A 20,943-nucleotide genomic window follows, 5' to 3' on the forward strand; every position below is an offset into this window, starting at 1 on the left:
TATTTATTCCTATTTTTACATATTCTAATAAATTATATTTTCATAATAAATAATAAAAATGTTAACTGAAAATATCAGGTGAGAAAAGCATAGTAAAGCTGTGAATAATAATGTCTGCACTTAATATTATGTCAGTGTCTTTTATGGTCTGGCCAGAACTATGCAAAACAAATTAATTTTTTGGTTCACTGTTCAACTCAGAAAAAAAGTTAAGGTCAAATCTGAAGAAGTTTTTAATTAAACCATACATTTCATTTGACACCTAGTCCTGCAGTCCTCATTTCTGTTTCCTCTGCTCATCTACCACATTAAAGAAAGAAATCACAGTATTTTAAATAAAATATATTAGACTTTTGGTTTACTTCATCTGAATACACTTCAAAGTAGATTCACTTCAATGCATTAAGTTTCTTGCTCATCTTCTAATTTCCATGTGGCTGAAACAATTCACCACTCACCTATGAGTGATTCACGTGACTAAGATACAGATTTTTCTGAGTGAAAGATTCAGAATCAGAGGTCTTAGACTTAGTATTGAACTGATGCAGGCGGAATTAACTCTGACCCTCCTGACACAGTTTTAAGTGAAGGAGGACCCAGGTAATTATAGACCGGTCAGCCTTACCTCCATCCCTGGAAAGGTGATGGAACAACTTATTCTTGACACCATCTCTAGACATATCAAGGATGAGGGGTCATTAAGAGTAGCCAACATGGTTTTACCAAGGGGACCAACCTTATAGCCTTCTATGAGGAAGTAACTAGGTGGATGGATGATGGTAGAGTGATAGATGTGGTTCTTCTTGATTTCAGTAAGGCATTTGATACTGTCTCCCACAGCATCCTCATAGATAAGCTAAGGAAGCGTGGGCTTGATGATCAGGTAGTGAAGTGGATCAAGAACTGGTTGAAAGGAAGAAGACAGAGAGTTGTGGTCAATGGGGCAGAATCTAGCTGGAGGTCTGTGACTACTGGAGTCCCTCAGGGGTCGGTGCTGGGACCAGTGCTGTTTAATATTTTCATCAACGACCTGGATGAGGGAACTGAACGTACCCTCAGCAAGTTCGCTCATGACACTAAACTGGGAGGAGTGGCTGACACACCAGAAGGCTGTGCTGCCATCCAGCGAGACCTGGACAGGCTGGAGAGTTGGGCGGGAAGAAACTTGATGAAATTCAACAAGGGCAAGTGTAGAGTCTTGCATCTGGGGAGGAACAACCCCATGTACCGGTACAGGTTGGGGGTTGACCTGCTGGAAAGTAGTGAAGGGGAAAGGGACCTGGGGGTCCTGGTGGATAGGAGGATGACCATGAGCCAGCAATGTGCCCTCGTGGCCAAGAAGGCCAATGGCATCCTAGGGTGCATTAGAAAGGGTGTGGTCAGTAGGTCAAGAGAGGTCCTCCTTCCCCTCTACTCTGCCTTGGTGAGGCCACATCTGGAATATTGTGCCCAGTTCTGGGCCCCTCAGTTCAAGAAGGACAGGGAACTGCTGGAGAGAGTCCAGCGCAGAGCCACAAAGATGATTAAGGGAGTGGAACATCTCCCTTATGAGGAGAGGCTGAGGGAGCTGGGTCTCTTTAGCTTGGAGAGGAGGAGACTGAGGGGTGACCTCATCAGTGTTTACAAATATGTAAAGGGTGAGTGTCAGGATGATGGAGCTAGGTTCTTCTCAGTGATGTCCAGTGATAGGACAAGGGGTAATGGGTGTAAACTGGAGCATAAGAGGTTCCATGTGAACATGAAAACTTCTTTACTGTGAGAGTGACAGAGCACTGGAACAGGCTGCCCAGGGGGGTTGTGGAGTCTCCTACATTGGAGATATTCAAGGCCTGGCTGGACAAGTTCCTGTGTGATGTACTCTAGGTTACCTTGCTCTTGCAGGGGAGTTGGACTAGACGATCTTTTGAGGTCCCTTCCAACCCTTGGGATTCTGTGATTCTGTGAGAGAGGTTGTATTATTCATATTATGAATAATATCAATATTTTAATATGGAGTTTTATTTAATAGCTTCCTCTTAATAGCCTGCTTTCACTACCATTATCTTGTTTGTCGCCTTTCTGGTTTCTAACAAAAGTAGAATTTAGGCATTCCAGGGACAGATACATTTCCTAAACAAGCCAGGTGCCTGAAGGGTTGTCATTGGAATCCTTCTGTCCTGCGGGTTCTATGCTGCATCAGGAACAAAAAACAGGTTTTCAGGTGGAAGAAGGCAGATTTTGTGCCGTTAAGCAGCTGCAGGGGTGTGATACTAAGTGTGTCTGAATAAAGCTGTATCACTTTAGAAGAGCTGAGATGCCAAGATTTTGAGACCAGAGCAGGAGAGGAGACTAGGAGGAATGAAGCCTCATAAAGCCACCCAGTGCATCTGATGCTTTAATGTATTTTGATTTGTGACATGACAGGTGTGTGTACCCCATGTGAGACTGGTCTGTGGAGCCTTCACATCACCTACTTGGCCATGTGGAGGTCTCACCTGGTTTCAGTCACTTTTCTCCTTCAGAGAAATTAATTAGATTAAAGTGGCTCCTTAAACGTACAACTAAATAAAGGGTCTTCAATCAGCAAGTCATCTACCTGTAAGCTTCACTGACAGTGCTATGCCTTCCTCTCTTCTCAAACTTATAAACGGAGCTGTGGTCTTGTATGTCTCTAGATGCCTGAATCACCTGGTTCCTCAGAGCCTCAAAAATGTTGAGGTAATCATTACAGAGCTGAGTACACCAAATTGTGAGGCATATGAGGTAACATCCACTGGTTTATTCACTTCAGCTCTCTCTGATATTTGTTAACAAGTGAATTAAGGGTGAACTCAACCTATCCTGAGTGTATCCTAGTACCTGTGGAAAAGTACTACGAGAACTACATTGATCAGTTGAGCATTCATTCTAGCTAAATAGAAGGCCATCTACCAATACATCTGAAAATAGAAGCCGGAGTGTAAAGTACCAGAAATGTGCTAGACAGTATTTCACATATGCATCAGCATGTTGGTGAAAGTATCCAAGTAAAAGCGTAAATTATATAGAAAGTTGTCCACTTGATCCTGTTCAAAGTAATTTTGGATATAGGGCAGAACAGCTAGAAGGGCAGTTATTAAATCTCTGATATTTGTTTCCAAAGACCTTAAATATAAATAATTAAATTTTAATATGCAAGAATATCTTGTCCTCAGCTCCGCTCATCAGATAGCTACTTAGGATCTCAGTTTCCAAATGGCTTATTAAAGTTGTCCACATATTTCCCTTTATTTGCTAAGGAAACGAGTTGGTTTTGGACTTTCTTCACATTTAAGCAAGTGATTTCAGTATAAGTTATGGGAATGTATTAACACAGTCAGAGTACTTCATACCTGTCTCTTTTTTCTTTCTAGAAATGGAAAAGAATAACATAGCAATTCACATTACAATGATATTTGGATCGTTGTAATGAGAAGCTAGAGACATTGGTATAATATTATCTCATATTGCCGGTACTGATTCAGTATACAATTCTGTAAATGAACTACAAGGTTTGAAAATTGATAAATTTAAAACTGCTGAAGGAATTAATAAATTCCATATAAAAGATTTTCATATTTATAATCAATCTCTTTGTAGCTGATTATAGGATTTCATAAATGTAAGTTATGAATGCAACGGGTAAGTACAGAACCCCTGGATTTCCCAGCTAGAGTGTGCTGTTGAGTTTTCATTACCTCTGTTCCTGAAAAGAATCACAACTATCTCAAAACAAAAGATCTGTCTGTGCAAAATAAATCCAACTTTCCTTTGGCTAAAATGAATTTGTGCCTTCAATCAGATAGTGATACCACTACGCAGGTAAGCAATCACAGATAAATTACACTTGCAAATTGTGTTACAAAAAGGCCAGGCAGTCATCTGAAAATTTACTGGAATAGTTTTATCTAGCTATTATAGCCTTCTCAGCTCTTCACGGACATTTGTTACGTGAAATGTCATAGTCTTGTATATATGACAGCTTCTATATTAAAGTTACCTGACCCTTACTAATATAAAGAAACATCAAGCAGCTTTATTGTTGTTTTTCCTCTCAGTGAGTTTTGACATCATATATGACACCAGTACTTCAAACTGGAATTTTTTGAGAAGAAAGTGACTTCTTCTATTTTGTGAAAATCCATTTAAGTTTCATAGAGTTACAAACTGTCAGAAACTATGACTTTGTGTGGGTGGTTTGTGTAATGCAACTTGTTGGGGTTTAGTTTTGGCAGTGAGCCAGAACTCTTACAGCTTCTGGGCTATGCCTGTTGTATCTCACATCAACATTTAAATGTGTCAGACTCTGGACAAAAATGTGTTCTCATCAAAGAGCAGGAGAAGAGATGCAACCTATGAATAATGCTCTGGCCTGAGGTCTTTAAACATTTCCAGATAACCGTTGCTTTCTTACTCCATACGGTTTAAATTAATAATTTCTAATCTCAAAACATACGGTCCTCCAGCTTTAATGGAAATTCACTAATATTATTGTCATGTTCTGTGTTTTATGGTCATCTTTCCATCATTTAATGGAAAGTTCTGTGTAAATGTCAAATATTACTATTAAAAGATCTCCTGGATACACAGGAAGTGGCCTACATGAGGAGCCAAGTGACTTTTTCTGCAGATAAGCATTTCGAAGACTCATATTCCAACTGCAATACTCTGTAAGGCAGGGATCAAAAAAATGAGTCTCAATAAAGAAAACTATCATCTCTGACTGATTTCTCAGAGATACCTATTCTATCTTCATCTTTGGCAATTTTGGCTGCACAGAGATGCTCCTCGGGTTTAATGCAAGCATTGGTTTAGCGTGTAGTGCAGACCTTTTGAAGGACAGATTAAATAAACACTAAAAGACTGTTTCAGAAGTTCAGAGATTGAGTTAGTGAAGTTTTTAATACAAATAATAATCATATAATCTACTTTATAAAACCTCAGAAACATGTTTTAGCAATATATATATGGCAGGAACCATTTTAACATCTCTTCCCTCTGTCAAATTCCAGCTTCCATTTCTCTTATTTCCCATTGGAGTCAGAAGGAGATTGTGGTGCCTCCTAACAGCCCATGCCGTCCCTGCCTCCTGCCCACTCTCACTGCTTGACTCCCCCTCTCCTCCCTCAGGTGACCAGCAAGCAGGGTTTCACACTTGAAGAACAGCAGCTCGTACACAAAAGCAGGTGAACTGCGGCTTCCAGTCTGCACAATTCAACCCCACACTTATTCTCTAAGCTTTCCTGCTGCTCCAGGTAAACCTGGGCTGTGTCTGCAGTCAAAGCAGCTGCAGAAACACCTCCCTATCCAGCTCCACACTCAGCTACTCCCCACGTTAAAATCACATCCCAGTTCTGGTTTGCATCAAGAAGGCCTTGCTATGGTTCTGAGGGAATCTTGGAGCAAGTGTCAGTGCTGGTCAGGAGGGGACAGAAAAATGTTCTCTTTCACCTGTGATGGCACCTTTCTTGCACACCACGCTGCAGGGACACATTCCAGTTTTCCAGGCAAGCACTCCCATGTGCTGGCTGTCAGCATGTCAACGGAGCAGAGCAGAAATCGGTGTGAAACTTCTATTAAAAAAATTATATTTATTTAAAACTCTATTGCAGATGGTTGGACAGGCTCCTTGTAGCACACAACAGGGCACACTGTAAGTCCATTTAAGTTCATGGAAATCAAAACTGCCTACCACAGCCTTTGCATGTTCATTGAAGAGCGAAAGAGGAAGTCCTGACAGTACTTCTTCTGCAGCACTTTCTGTCTCTTGCCTACAGCCCCTGCTAGTAAGAGGATAGTATCTGTAATCTTCATGTTTGAAATACTGGCTATCTCTTCATTACGAGTGCATGTCACAGCCCTGATCAAACATCACAACCAGTAAATCTGGACTTGAGTGATACATGTGGCTGAGCAGAGGTTCTGTAATGGGTTCACAGAAAGATGCAGAGTTCCTCAGAAGAATTGGCCAGGGATTGCTGATGTCTGAATTTTGACTGCACCATATTGCTCCTCTCGCCCTGAGTCCCAGAATAAGGTGTTGGGGTATTTCATTCCATTTTGCATCAAGAAGGTCTTGCTATGGTGCTGAAGGGATCTTGGAGCAAGTGTCAGTGATGGTTAGGAGGGGATAGAAGAAAGTTCTGTTTCACCTGTGAATGCACTTTTTCTTTTGTGCCTTGTTGCAGGACACATTCCAGTTTTCCAGGCAAGCATTCTCATGCATGGGCTGTCAGCATGTCCATATGCCTTGCACAGAGCCTCCCCATCTCTGCAGCTTTTCCTCTGGAGGCAACGGAAATACTCCAAATACACCAGCCCCTAGTACCTCACTGTGGGATTCAGGGAGATAGAGAACAACATGGTGGGGTCACAATGCAACATCCTTGATGGAAGGCCTTTGGGATTCAATGAACTACACTTATGTCCATTAAATGAGTTACGGGATTGTAAACTGTCACCTCCTGGCTTTCCCTCTGAGCTCTACCACACCTTAGGAAACATGCGCTGTCCAAAAGAACAGTTGGTCAAATTTGGCTCCTGTTAGGAATACTAAACCACTAAAGCACTTTTACATGACTTCAGAGAGCCTTAGTTAATGTTTTTGTGCTCCCTCACTTGAAAGCAGAAATATGCAGAAGCTGGTCGAAGTGGCAGTAACCTCTCTTCGTGTGTCAGGGAGCACCAGGGGCTATGAAGTTGCACTGTGTGGGAAATTCAATTTGAGCAGGAATTACGTGGGTAGAACAACAACACCAGGGAGATTGGACACTGGCCAAAGTATTAGAAAAACAAGTGACCACAAACCACAAACATTGTCTGACCTGCAGCACTCAAAAAAGCTCTCCAAAGCAGAATTTATTAAAGCCATATGCTCTTGGATATGAATAAAACACACAATTATTTTGAAGGACTTTCAGTATATTTAGCATTTTACAGAATATCGGTCTGAAAAGCTTGCCTGTATACATCCTGATGGAGGATCTTCTCTCTGCAGTATCTCTGAGTGGTTTTGCAGAAACACCAACTGAACAGAGCAGAGGTTCCACAGAAATTAGTCAGTAAGGTCTGGATAAGAAGGAAAAATTATAAGTAGGAAAGGATGCTCTGGTGCTACACTTACCTGTCCTTACTTAAGCACCTGATTCTGAGATGACATGTTTTCTCTGGTGCTATGGGGGCACTTGCGTGAAGCAAGTGCTTCTTATTGTAAACCTCCTGCACTGCTGACTTTACAGACAAGTATCACTTTCCTGTCCTGAGTGAATTGTGGTAAGCGCAGGCCTCTGCCATGGCTGCTGCTCCTCACTGCTCCTCTTGATAAGAACTAGCCTATTTTCATTTCCTTTTATCTTGTTGCGTGTCCACTTGCCTTGGAGAGCTCTCTCAACACCACAACAACCCCATGGAATGGTAGAGGCTTGGGGAAAAGTGGCTATAAAGTTGCTTGGTGAAAAATGACCTGGTAGTGTTGGTCAACAGCTGGCTAAACATGAGCCAGCTTGTGCTCAGGTGGCCAGGAAGGCCAAGAGCATCCTGGCCTGTATCAGAAATAGTGGAGCCAGCAGGGCCAGGGCAGTGATCATCATTCTCCTGGACTGGACACTGATGAGGCCACACCTTAAATCCTGTGTTTCAGTTCTGGGGCCTTCACTGCAAGAGAGACACTGAGATGCTGGAGCAGATCCAGAGAAGAGCAATGGAGCTGGTGAAGGGTCTGGAGCACAGCTGTGATGGGGAACAGCTGAGGGAACTGGGATTTTTTAGCCTGGAGAAAAGGAGGCTCACAGGGGACCTTACTGCTCTCTACAACTACCTGAAAAGATGAAGATAGGAGGTGTCTGGTCTCTTCTTCCACGTAACAAGTGACAGGACAAGAGGAAATGGCCACAAGTTACACCAGGGGAGTTTAGACTGGATGTTGGAAAAATGTCTTCCCCAAAAGGGTGGTCAGGCGTCGGAATAGGCTGCCCAGGACAGTGGTGGAATCACCGCCTCTGGACGTGTTTGAAAACTGTGTAGATGAGGCCCTCAGTGACATGGTTTAGTGGAGGCCTTGGCAGTGCTGGGGAACGGTTGGACTTGATGATCTTAAAGGTCTTTTCCAGCCCGATTCTATGATTCTATTTCCTGATATAGTGCAATGACAATGGCACACTTACGTTGCTGAATACACAGAAACATGTAGAAATCCTTAATAGTGCAATATCATTACCGGCATGCACAGAGTACTTTATTATATTACAATCCAATCTTTTTAATTATGTCATGAAATAAATATTGTTTTATCATGTTATTAAACAAATTACCAAAATCTGACCACTCATTAAATAAATCGGGCAGTATAATTGAACATAAATAGCTCCTGGTACCAACTAATCTGTTTAAAAAGCAAAAATATTCTTTCGTTTTTCTTTCTAAGCCAAGAGTTCTGGCAAGTCAGGAAATGATTCAGCGTTTTCTTTCTCTTCTTTGAAAACTAATACCATATCCCTCATTTATCTGAACAGGGAAAAGATCATAGATGATGTCCTTTAATAAACAACTGGTTAGTTTAAAATAATTTCTTAGAACAGCTTGGCAAGGTATGAGATGTTTTCAATAAAATTCAACTTCTAATTATTTATATATGCAGAGGTCAAAAATTCTATTTTGATTCCCAAAAAATTATCAGAAAAAAGTTTTTGATGCTTCATGAAAACTTAACATAAAGTTGTCTCAAAGAATCCCTCTTGTAACTGAAACACTTTTTTTTTAATATGCAACTGTCCTGGGTTCAGCAGTAGCAGTCATTTTTTCTCTTTCTTAGTAGCTGGTGCAGTGCTGTGGTTTTGGCTTTTGGCCTGGGAACAGTGCTGATAACACCAATGGTTTTAGTTGTTGCTCAGTAATGTTTACTCTGACCAAGGACTTTCTGAGTCTCATGCTCTGCCAGGGAGGAGGGGAAGCTGGGAGAAAGCAAAGACAGGACACCTGACCCAAACTAGCCAAAGAGATATTCCATACCACAGCATGCCCACTATATAAACTGGAGGCAGTTACTCGGAAGGGCTAGATCACTGCTCGGTCAAGCTGGGTATCGGTCAGCGGGTGGTGAGCAGTTGTATTCTCTTCCCTTGTTATTTTCCTTATCATTATTATTATTGGTGGTAGCAGTAGTGGTTTGTGTTATACCTTAGTTACTGTACTGTTGTTGTCTCAGCCCATGGGAGTTACATTCTTTCAATTCTCCTCCTCATCCCTCCGGGATTGGAGGGAGGAAGTGGGGGGAGTGAGTGAGCAGCTGCATGGCTGAATTAACAGGCTGGGCTTAAACCACAACAGTTCTTTTTGGCACCCAACGTGGGGCACGAAGGGTTGAGATAATGACAGATCTGACTGGAGTGTGTCTAATCATATTAGTGATAAGCATTTATTTCTTTGGATTAATAGTCACTCGTCACAATGTTGATTTATTGGCTCTCAAAGTTGTTGCTCTTGATCTCATAGTTTCAGTATGTTGTACCTTACTTACAGCCAGTATTTGCTGTGTTAGTGTTTATCGGCTGGGTTCCTTGGGCTAAGGTTCTTGTTTCATTGTACTTTATGGTAATGACTTGCAATTCAATAGACGCATTGATCATGAAACTGATCTGGCTTGCATTCCCAGTTTGGTCACCACCTCTGTACTTTGGGAGGTATATAGTAGAAGTGCATAGCAATTACACATCTTTTTTCTCCTCCTTGGGTGGTCATCCTATGAGGGAGACATTCCCACACACCCTAGTGACAAGTACAGCAGCTTCAAATTTCGACCGCAACAGACAGCACAGCTACTCCAGCTCCAAGCACAGCAGCTACACCAGCCCCAGCGACAAGTACAGCAGCGTAATTTGATAGTTCTGAAGGTTTTGAATGGCCTTTGGGTACCCTTGGGACCTGCCTGCTGATTGTGATGGGGATCACCATTTTGGCACACATACAGAGTGTGTTTTACCCACGACCATTTTGTCTGATCTTGAAAGTTAAGCAGAGTCGTGTTTGGGTCTTGTCTAGGGTTAGATGACAATATAGGAGGACCAAGAGATTTTCCCCAAGGTTGGACAGTCATGAGTGGCAGGGTGTGTGGGCCAGTATGGGCAAGTATCTAGACCACTGGGCCCCTCCAGCGTTTTGGAAGTGTCGGAGACAGAAGACAGCTGTATAGAGTCTCCAACAACAAATTGCAGAAACTGCTGAAGGGGAGGGTGAATTATTTTGTTTGTCATGGTGGGCCCATGACAGCAACTAAAGTAAATGTGCTGTGCTTCTACACAGAAATAAGGATTACAAAAGAGGCAGAGATAATATTTGATTTTTTGTTCCTCTGGGAAGAGATACGAAGGAAGATTGAATTAAATATTTTGCATGCTTCTGAGACTAAAGAAATGTATAAAGATTTAAAATCCATGTAGCATTACAATAGTTTCTTAAACATCCCCAATTAATATGTAATTGAAACCCTTATTTCTATTTCCAATTCTGAACTCACGCATTGGATGTTTCTGTGATTTCTCTGAGCACTGTTCAAAATAATATAGATCACAATCAGGCATAGGGAGCTCAGCAGTAACAACTGGCACACATGGAAGGATAAAAGAAGTAAACGTTTAAAGTCTTTATTCAATCTAGTGATCAGTCATTTCAGTTATCTCTTTCTTCAACTGTGTCTTCTTATAATTATGGTGATATATGATGGTTAAACATGGCTGCTATAATGCAATGGGCTGAGAAAGTCTTCGATGCATGAGATTTAACTTCTTATTTTCTTCAATTTCTCTGAATTTAAAATAGTGCTTAAAATACCAGTGCAATTTGAAACAGTAAAACATTCCAGAACTGCAGATGGCTGAAGCTTCTCCAAACATTGAAATAACATTTCTATGCAAACTGTCCATGTTTCCTTACTTTTTCAGGTTTGCCATACTAATTTAAGACTTTTTTTTAAATTTTTATGTTTCTGCACACATAGAAGGGTTCTACACAGGCTCTCAGACAGACTGATGAAACCTTTTATAATAGAAGAAATATGTAACCTAACATAGGAGGGGTTTGGTGCTTTTGCTATAGCATGGGTAAAAGAGTTTCTCATCCTTTCCTAGCAAAGTCATACTAGTACACTTAAGGAAATCCTACTGAATTGTCCCTCTTTGGTGTCTGTTTTAAGATCTCTTGAACCTGGAACTTTATCAAGACTTTGAATGACAGAAAAGCATCTAGCACTATGCTGGCTGAAGAACACCAACAACTCTCAGTCAGAAAGAGGACTGAAAAGGGAAAAAAACAAAAAACAAAACAAAAAAACCCCAACCAACCAAAAAACCAAACCAACAAACAAAAAACCAAACCTGAAAAAGTCTCTTTCAAATATGTGACAGTTTTCATGTAAGTGTATATATAGATATATCTTTCTGTGGAAGGCTGAAGTAGATTGTGTCTAAAGTTCCAGTGTCCTTGATAATTTGGTCTACATTTTATTATTGTTAATCTCTACAAGATACTGGATTGCAGAGATCAGAAGCTGTTGGTCCAGCCATTATTTCTGTTTCTCCCTGAAGTCCATAGATCTGGAAGAGGAGACATTAAGGACAGAGATTCATGCAGATCAGCTCCATTTAATGTTGTGTGCCACTGTTATGGTTCTCTCATCTACTGATAATGCAGTAAGAGACATGAGTGGGTGCAAGTTGAAGCATTTTGAAAGCTCTCTATACAGATTAGGTAATTTCATTACAGACAAAATTTTTTTGAGGTGCCTACAGTTTTTGAGGAAAGGAGATAAATTTTAGGTAATAAATTAATAAAGAGGAAACTAGTGATGAGCTGGTTTTCACATTATGAATCAAATGTCATTTTCTCACTAAGAGCTAGTATTTTATCTTTCTGCTTATCTTGATATTTTCTTAGTAATAGATAGATTCGCTTACAGTAATTAACTCATAAAGAAACACCCAGGCATTTAAAATATTTTTTAAAAAAATGTGTTCCCTTTTTGTGTAGATTACCAGTTCTCCCTAGACACTGTCACCTACTGTCAATATCTTAGTATAACTGCAGTCCTACCATAACACTGTTACAAGTCAGTAACATTCTTTGCTTTGTTAAACATGCCACTTTTTGACAGCTGTACTCTTTCTTCCATCATAGTTCTTTTCCTCAACTATCTGCTTGACGCAAACAGAAAAATTGCCCCATCATTCCATACAAGAAAGACACAGACATATTGATATGAATCCAATGAAGAGCCACAAAGATGAATATAAAGGACTGGAGCATCTGACATATGAGGAGAGGTTGATAGAAATGGGACATTTCAGCCTGGAGAAGTGAAGGCTCAGGAGGATCTTATTATGTATAAATACCTGATGGGGAAAATAAAGAAGACTGAACATAGCCCTGATAAACCTGCCTTAGCTGTTCCTGCTCCAAGCAGGAGGTTGAACTGGATGTTCTCCAGAAGTACCTTCCAGCCTCAACCATTCTGTGATCCTGTGATTCTCTGTGATTGCCAAATCAAACTAATAACAAAAAGGTTATTGACATTACATATGATCAGAATAAAAAGCCTAGCAATTTAAAAACTATTGCAGAGGAAAAGATGTTATTCACAATGACAAAGGCAAACTTTCATTTATTACTCATAAACTTATTTAACTTACTTATTTTAAAATTCTACAGTTCTAAATTGTAACAATTTTTGGTATTTATGTTAGAAAAATATAGGCTGAATGTGTCTATCTCTGTGGAAAAATACCACTAACTATTCTGAGAAATACCTTTATAGAGTATAAAAATGTGTACTCTTCTGGAGTTTCTTTCAAATATGTATCATGAAGAATTTTTTCTTCACAAACAGGAAGTGTTCATCTTCCCTTGTCTGTGACTAGGACAGTTAGAATCATAGAATCATAGAATAGTTAGGGTTGGAAAGGACCTTGACATCATCTAGTTCCAACCACCATGCCATGGGCAGGGACACCTCACACTAAATCATGTCACCCAAGGCTCAGTCCAACCTGGCCTTGAACATCACCAAGGATGGAGCATTCACAACTTCCTTGAGTAACCCATTCCAGTGCCTCACCACCCTCACAGGAAAGAACTTCCTCCTTATATCCAATCTAAACTTCTCTAAGTTTTAACCCATTACCCCTTGTCCTGTCACTACAATCCCTGATGAATAGTCCATCCCCAGCATCCTTGTAGGCCCCCTTCAGATACTGGAAGGCTGCTATGAGGTCTTCATGCAGCCTTCTCTTCTCCAGGCTGAACAGCCCCAGCTTTCTCAGCCTATCTCCATATGGGAGGTGCTCCAGTCCCCTGATCATCCCCGTGGCCCTCCTCTGGACTTGTTCCAACAGTTCCATGTCCCTTTTATGTTGAGGACTCCAGAACTGTACACAATACTCCAAGTGAGGTCTCACAAGAGCAGTGTAGAGAGGCAGGATCACCTCTTTCGACCTGCTGGTCATGCTCCTTTTGATGCAGCCCAGGATACGGTTGGCTTTCTGGGCTGCGAGCACACACTGAAGCCAGCTCATGTTCATTTTCTCATCGACCAACTCCCCCAAGTCCTTCTCTGCAGGGCTGCTCTGAATCGCTTCTCTGCCCAACCTGTAGCTGTGAAAACTGATGCAGATATCAAATTGATGTCTTTCTAATTTAGAGACAAGGATGTCATGTGGGACGGTGTCGAACACTTTGCACAAGCCCAGGTAGATGACATCAACTGCTTTACCCCTGTCCATCAGTTCTGTAGCCCCATCATAGAAAGTCACTAAATTGGTCAGGCAGGATTTCCCCTTAGTGAAGCCATGCTGGCTGTCACCAAACACCTTGTTCTTTTTTCATGTGCGCCTCCCTGCCCTCTAGGGCTATATCCCATGGAACCTTACTAAGCAGGTTCCTGAAGATGCCAAAGTCTGCTCTCTTGAAGTTCAGGGCAGTGAGCTTGCTGCACATTCTCCTCACTGTCCTGAGCTCCCCATACATGATATTGCATCTGCTCTTCCTAAAATAAAAACTATTTTTCTGTTTAAAATTGTTGTCCTGTGGTTTTCAAACAAACACAGACACACAGAGACAAGCATCTTCTTAGTTTCTATTAAGCCCTTCTATTCTACCCTTTCAAATACCTTCCTCCTAGGGTCATTGTTGTCTTTGTTCAGTAAAAATACTTTTACTGCATGAACAATGATTCCTGCTGTGCCAACTTCCATTTATCTGTGGGCAAACTGCATTCCTCAAACTTTTCAATGTGTCAAATAACTATGCAAGCCCAACCACCACTCCTCACCACCACACAACTCCCCTTCTCTAGGGAGTTTGAAATTACATTATACCCAGTGGCTAAGAAATAGAGACAATGTGCTTTCTCAGATCTGTGTATAAATCGGTAAGGCTAAATAGTTGTTAGGAGATAAGAATAATTTCGGTGCAAAATCACCTTGATGAGACTACCATGTTGTTATCAATTCTGATTTAATATTTAAGAAGAAATGTCTTCAGAAAATTATCTTATAAAGACAAGCATTTAATATTTATCTCATCAGGACTAATGTCATGCTGAATTGATACGCGGATAGACTCCACAACTCATTAAAGTTGTAAAGTAGGTATGCTTTATTCAGCGCTGAGGTGCATGGGGGATCAGTCTTCCAAAGGCATACGCACACCAGTGTTGTTTCCCTCTACATTTATCCTCTAAAGTTATACATATGCATGAGGTTACACAACACGCCTATATATATTTATGTCCTATCCCTGCTTCGTATTATAATGAGCTAAAAAGTCCTTTGCGCTTACGCAGTGCCTCCTGGTGGTCGTGGGCGAGGGTCTCAAGATGAAGTAAACGAGTCGTCCTCGAGCCTGAACTTTTCACCCCTAGTTGTTGCGCATGCTTCTTGGTGACTTGGTCATTGTCCAAACAGTAGAGCCAGTTTTAGCCGGTCTGGATGCCCAAAAATGGGAACCAAGTTGTTAGGAAAGGGTGAAATTTTGTTTGTCATAATCATATAAGAGTGATAGAAGTGATTTTATTTAAAAATTTGTCAATCAATAGAAAGCTTTATACCTTTATACTTATATCAAAATGTGTAATTTTGCTATTTTGTGTTTTAGTCACTTTATAACTAACTTTGTAGTTTTGTATTTCAGTTACTCTATAGCTGTTTCAATAGGCTATTGTGTTTAGAAATCATAAATCATTAGGAAAACAATTGTACATTTATTTTTAGTTACTTTATAACTAAGCATTATGTTAGAAACCTAATCAAGGAACGATTTGTATGATGACTGAAAATATCCAAGAATAAAGTTAGAATGGAAAACTTTGTTCAAAACCTGGCTGGAACTACCGTTCTGGCCAGTTGCACTTAAGAAACTAGTTAACAATAGTTCCGCAGTTTGGAGCAAGGTTAAGTCATCAGAGTGCAGGTGCAAGTGTGAAGATCATTACAATACAAAGCGGGAATAGATCATGAATCTGTATAGGCGTATTGCATCAGCCGACTTGTAGTGTATAAATTGCGAACGCGATGTGACGGGGTTAGAACCAGATTTGGGTGCGTACCCCTGGTTCTCGGTGCCTTAATAAAGCACCTCATATAACCATTCCGGTGGTTATGTGTTTGTCTTGACGCTAACAAAGTCACAGTTCCTACCTCTTAACAATAGCCATTTCCTTACATCTTGTTCTAGCGCACACACACATGGCAAGGACGATAAGCATGAACAAGCACTAATATTGTTAAGCAAGCGGCTTAACCCTAACCCCCATGTACATCAGTTAACCCTTCACATCAGAATAATCACATTGCATTTCTGTGAAACTGTATCAGTCTTCTCTGTTACAAACTTTTTACCACATTCACACACATACATCTCAAAGACTAACCTGATTTTCTCAAGTTCGCTACAAAATTTATTATGCCATTTCTTTGCTTTAAAATTACTTAGGTGTATCTTTGTCCACATTTATAATTCAACATTTATTAAGAAGAAGCAAAGCACCATTCAACATCCCTAATGATTAATGATGTTAATATATAAGACCCAAGCACAGTAAAAGCTGAGATAATTGCTCAAAAAAAAAAAAATAAAATATCAAATGTGGGAATAAAGAGCAAAAGTTAGCTTTATATTAAGTGATTCACATACAACAACTAATTAAGAGTCATAAAATCAGACACACAGCCAATGAACTCGGCAGTCTGTTACAGACCAAGCTTAACATTGTGATCCTGTACTTTGACCCAGAAAATCTGCAAACTTTACTAACAGCCACAGAAACAATAACTAAAACAAGCTTTTCAGTAAAGATGAGAAAATGTAATCTTTCTCACAATGCATTACTAATTGATATTTGCTGCATTTGAGTTGTGAAAAGATGTGCATGATTAACTTACCATGTTGTTTAATAATATTTGCTTACAGGTAGTAAACATGTTTAAGGGTATTTGAGTTTTCTTTTGAATTTTTTATAGGTCTTACCTCACTATTTAGAAGATGAAAAGTGTAAATTCCAAGTTGACTAAAATAACTCAACAGTGTAGTCATTAACCCTTCCTTTCATATAAAATTTGCAGTACACTCTAAAATGTCATAAAAACAAATGCACCAAGGACAAATGAGCAGAAGGGTAAACCAGAAGAGAGTGAAAGGCCGGGCAGCTCTCACTGTTGCTGCATTGCTGGACCTGTGCTAGTTCAACATTAAGGACTTGTGAATGGGCCTGTGTTACATTCCAAAGAATGGGACATTATGTATTTCACTTGCTTGTCTAGAAGTTCCTGGAGGATTAATCCAAACATATACATACATACATATTTGCATATGCGCATGTCTGTGTCTACCTATCTAGATTTCATTTATAGTAAGAGAAGAGAAACAGAAAATTCTAGGCATGATGTATTCCTATGTCACGAGTCAAGCTCTTAAGATACCTATTTCTCTGTATTGACTATAAACATCAATATTAGTGTGACTAGTACTTACCCGTATTTTAAAAATATGTATTCAGAATCTAATTTTCTGTTTGCTTAGGCAGATCTTGTTCCTTTTCAATTAGTTTAAAAAATGCTAGTAAAACAAAAAAGACCAGACTAGAACACTAGAAAAACAAACCTTTTTGCTGCTGCTGTTGGGGTTTTTTCCCCAGTTGGTGTATTTATCTTTGGATTATGTTTGTTTTGGAGTTTTTTGTTTGTTGTTTTTTTTTTTTTTCTGATTGGGGTTTTGGAGGATAGGGGTGATTCGGAGAAAACTCCAGGAACAAACTTGCCAACAAAGTTTTCAAGTTGACAAGCAGGTATTCTTTATTGTGGCGCTGGGAGACACGGGGGATAGCTCCTCCTAACGTGTATCACCGTATTGCTACTCAGGCCATCCTTATACAGACACTGGGCACATATACATGTTCATGAGGCTACACATGAATTCCATCATTTTCCAGAAAGTTTTCGGCACTCATACAATAATGTGATGGTGGTCTTTGAGGGTCCTTTACTTCTCCCAACAATCTTCATAACTTCTGGCAGTCTTTGTTTGAAGCACCAGCTTAATTAACATTACAGACATAGCAATCATCCTGTCGTTCTACTTATCAGTTAGTTTAACTGCTCCCACCCTGGACATCTGCTACTCACGGATACTCCCCAGTAGATGTTTACACCAGCTTAATGGATTCATTAATACCACAAACATAGCAATTATCTTGTCCTTCTATTTATCAGTTACTTTAACTGTGCCTACTCTGGACATCTGCTAGTCCCGGATACTCCCCATCCCCAGGTCCTGTTTTTCTATTCTGCTTTTCTTACAGTTTTTGTACTAAGGTCCTAAGGACCTAAAACTATGTCAACTACTTTCAAGCACCGCAGTTATTTTCCATTACAAAGCCATCAAACTTAACATTACTTAGAACTGATTACATTTTGTGCTTTTGTGCCTCCTTGTCTCAGGGGTTTTTTTAATTTGGTTTTAAATGGATAGGGAACTCTTTAAACTTACTTTAAGTGAAACTAAATTCTCGTAAGTCTTGCTGAAATGATCTTGGAATCAGAAAGCCATTATAAAGAGACGAGCAAACTGAAATCAGTTGGCATTAAAAGAATGTTATTGTGTAATCCTATTACCAAATTACCTGGAATATAACAGGCCCCCAATAGTATCTAAGCATTCCATAGAAAATGTGAAAATGGAAAGAACAGATAATGTTATTTTGAGGCTTTCTTTCTACTATGTATCTTTCATGCATATTTTGTTTGGTTTTTACAAAAGTCATTGCAGTATCACTGTATATAATAAATACATTTTAATTAAAAAATAAATCACCATTGAAAATCACTAATCTTTAAAAGGAACTTCACAAATTTTAATGACCTTTTCATGACTTGTGGTATAACAGAAATGTGTAGCCAAACAAACACATTCCTACCAAGTCCTGCTAGCAGCCAAAATAGTTCTCAATTACTTCTAAGTAGAACAAGTCTGAGGATAAACAAAACAATTGCCCAAGTACCCAGGTGATAGTGCTTACAGAGAAAAGACACGGACATAATTCAGGTAATACTACAAGCCAAGCAGCTTTTGGAAGAGAAACCTTTCTTATCCTTAGTCCTAGTACCTCATCTGAATGAAAAGCAGTTTAATTTATCTTCTGAATTGTAGTTTTCTATAAATTTTTTAAAGGTCATAAAATTATAACTTTAATCTGGATAGTGTGTGATAAATGTAGTGTTACTGCCTGAGGAGTTCATAAACTTGAAAGAAAATTAACTCTACCCTATCTGAAACCAGGACACTGGGACACTAGACCAGGGACCATCTCTTTGGTTTTAATGTTATCATAATTACTGATAGTTGTTTGTTTGTTTGGGGTTTTTTTTGGTTCAGGCCATCATAAGTGATCAAGGACAAGGCTTCAAAGTGCAAGGCATCCTCTATCCTATGTGCCTTTTCAGTACTATATTCTGGCCAGTGTTATGTTCTGCAGCCACCACAGGTCTTTCATGCACGTGCATGTGCAATACCTGCAGCCACTCTGATGGGCCACAGTACAGTCCTAACATTATTTCAGACACATTTAACTAAAAAAACCACATTCAGAAAGGTAAAAGTTAGCAAGAAAAATAAAATCATTTAGTACCCCAAGGTACACAAGGAGCATAGATATGATCTAACATCAATTATTATATAAAATGAATAGAGACAGTTTCTACTCTGGAAAAGACCATGGTCCTATGCCCTGCTCATAAAAATAGCTCCAAAGTGTGTACAAATAATATTAAAAACTGAATTTCAGCAAAGAAACTATGTCTTACTCTTGTCTACCATTTGGTCTCTCCTGGAATTTAAATACTTTCTCACTTATTCTGTATTCTCCAGAATAGCTACATTAGTGAAACCTTAGCATTGTGTCTCAGCTTCATGGTTCTAATTCAGAGATCTCTTAATGCTTGAGATTAAAGAACAAGAAAGTACTGTTCTTTTGCTGTTGCTTTCAGAAGCTAAGCTCCATAATTTCCTTTATGTTTAATTTCCACCACTATAGTAGAACACAGGTACATCTAGAAACAACTGTACTAATAAACTGGGTATATTGGATAGATGGTGATCAAAAGAAAACTTGTTGCCTAGTTAGACTAATGATATAAAGGATGGAAAAATGTCACTTGCTGTTTTCATGGCTATGATGAGCCTACGCTAAAATTGCTTAGTTCAATAATTTATCACAAAGTGTTAGTTCATTTAATAAAACAAAATTTAGGGAAAATTCAGCAGAAAGAGGATAAAAGAGAAAATAACTTTAAATACTGGAAGTTTCTCCTCTTGAATTAATTCCCTGTCAGTGGGGTTGGAGTATTTTAGAATCATAGAATAGTTAGCGTTGGAAAGGACCTTGAGATCATCTAGTTCTAACCCCTGTGCCATGGGCAGGGACACCTCACACTAAACCATGTCACCCAAGGCTTCATCCAACCTGCCCTTGAACACCGCCAAGGATGGAGCATTCACAACCTCCCTGGGCAACCCATTCCAGTGCCTCACCACGCTAACAGTAAGGAATTTCTTCCTTAGATCCAATCTAAACTTCTCTAAGTTTTAACCCATTACCCTTTGTCCTGTCACTACAATCCTTGATGAATAGTCCATCCCCAGCATCCTTGTAGGCCCCCTTCAGATACTGGAAGGCTGCTATGAGGTCTTCATGCAGCCTTCTCTTCTCCAGGCTGAACAGACCCAGCTTTCTCAGCCTATCTCCATATGGGAGGTGCTCCACTCCCCTGATCATCCCCGTGGCCCTCCTCTGGACTTGTTCCAACAGTTCCATGTCCTTTTTATGTTAAGGACACCAGAACTGCACACAATACTCCAAGTGAGGTCTCACGAGAGCAGAGTAGAGGGGCAGGATCACCTCCTTCGACCTGCTGGTCACGCTCCTTTTTCTAAGTTAATAATTTTTAACACAGGATCTTCACACATATTAGGGTGAGGAGGAACCATCAGCTTTTCTAAATTATCTTTGATTCACCTCAGAGACCAGCTGTTCTTGAAAATCTAATTATATGAAACAGCTATTTGCCTCTTTGGGCTCAGAAATCCCTTCCTGTAACCAGACACGTATCATAGATTGCCTGAAACCAGATAAAACAGCAGAAGAGTGGGTGAGTATAGGAGCCCCTTCCAAACCTGAAGTGTTCTTGATCTGAGTAATTCTTTCATGAAAGCTTATTTCTCCTTTCTGAAAATTAGGGTATCATGTCACTAATTTACATATCTTTGCTTGTCCTGACATTCACTGTTCTCATATCTCCATTTAGCTGGTCAGTTCTTAGAAGCTATTTTATTATGTTCATGAGCCCAGGGATATCATCAACACTAAAACCAAGTTTTGGGGTTTTTTTCACTTCTTCTAAGTGGTCAAAA

This window comes from Psittacula echo (assembly GCF_963264785.1).
Source record: "Psittacula echo genome assembly, chromosome: 3".
NCBI classification, from domain to species: domain Eukaryota; kingdom Metazoa; phylum Chordata; class Aves; order Psittaciformes; family Psittacidae; genus Psittacula; species Psittacula echo.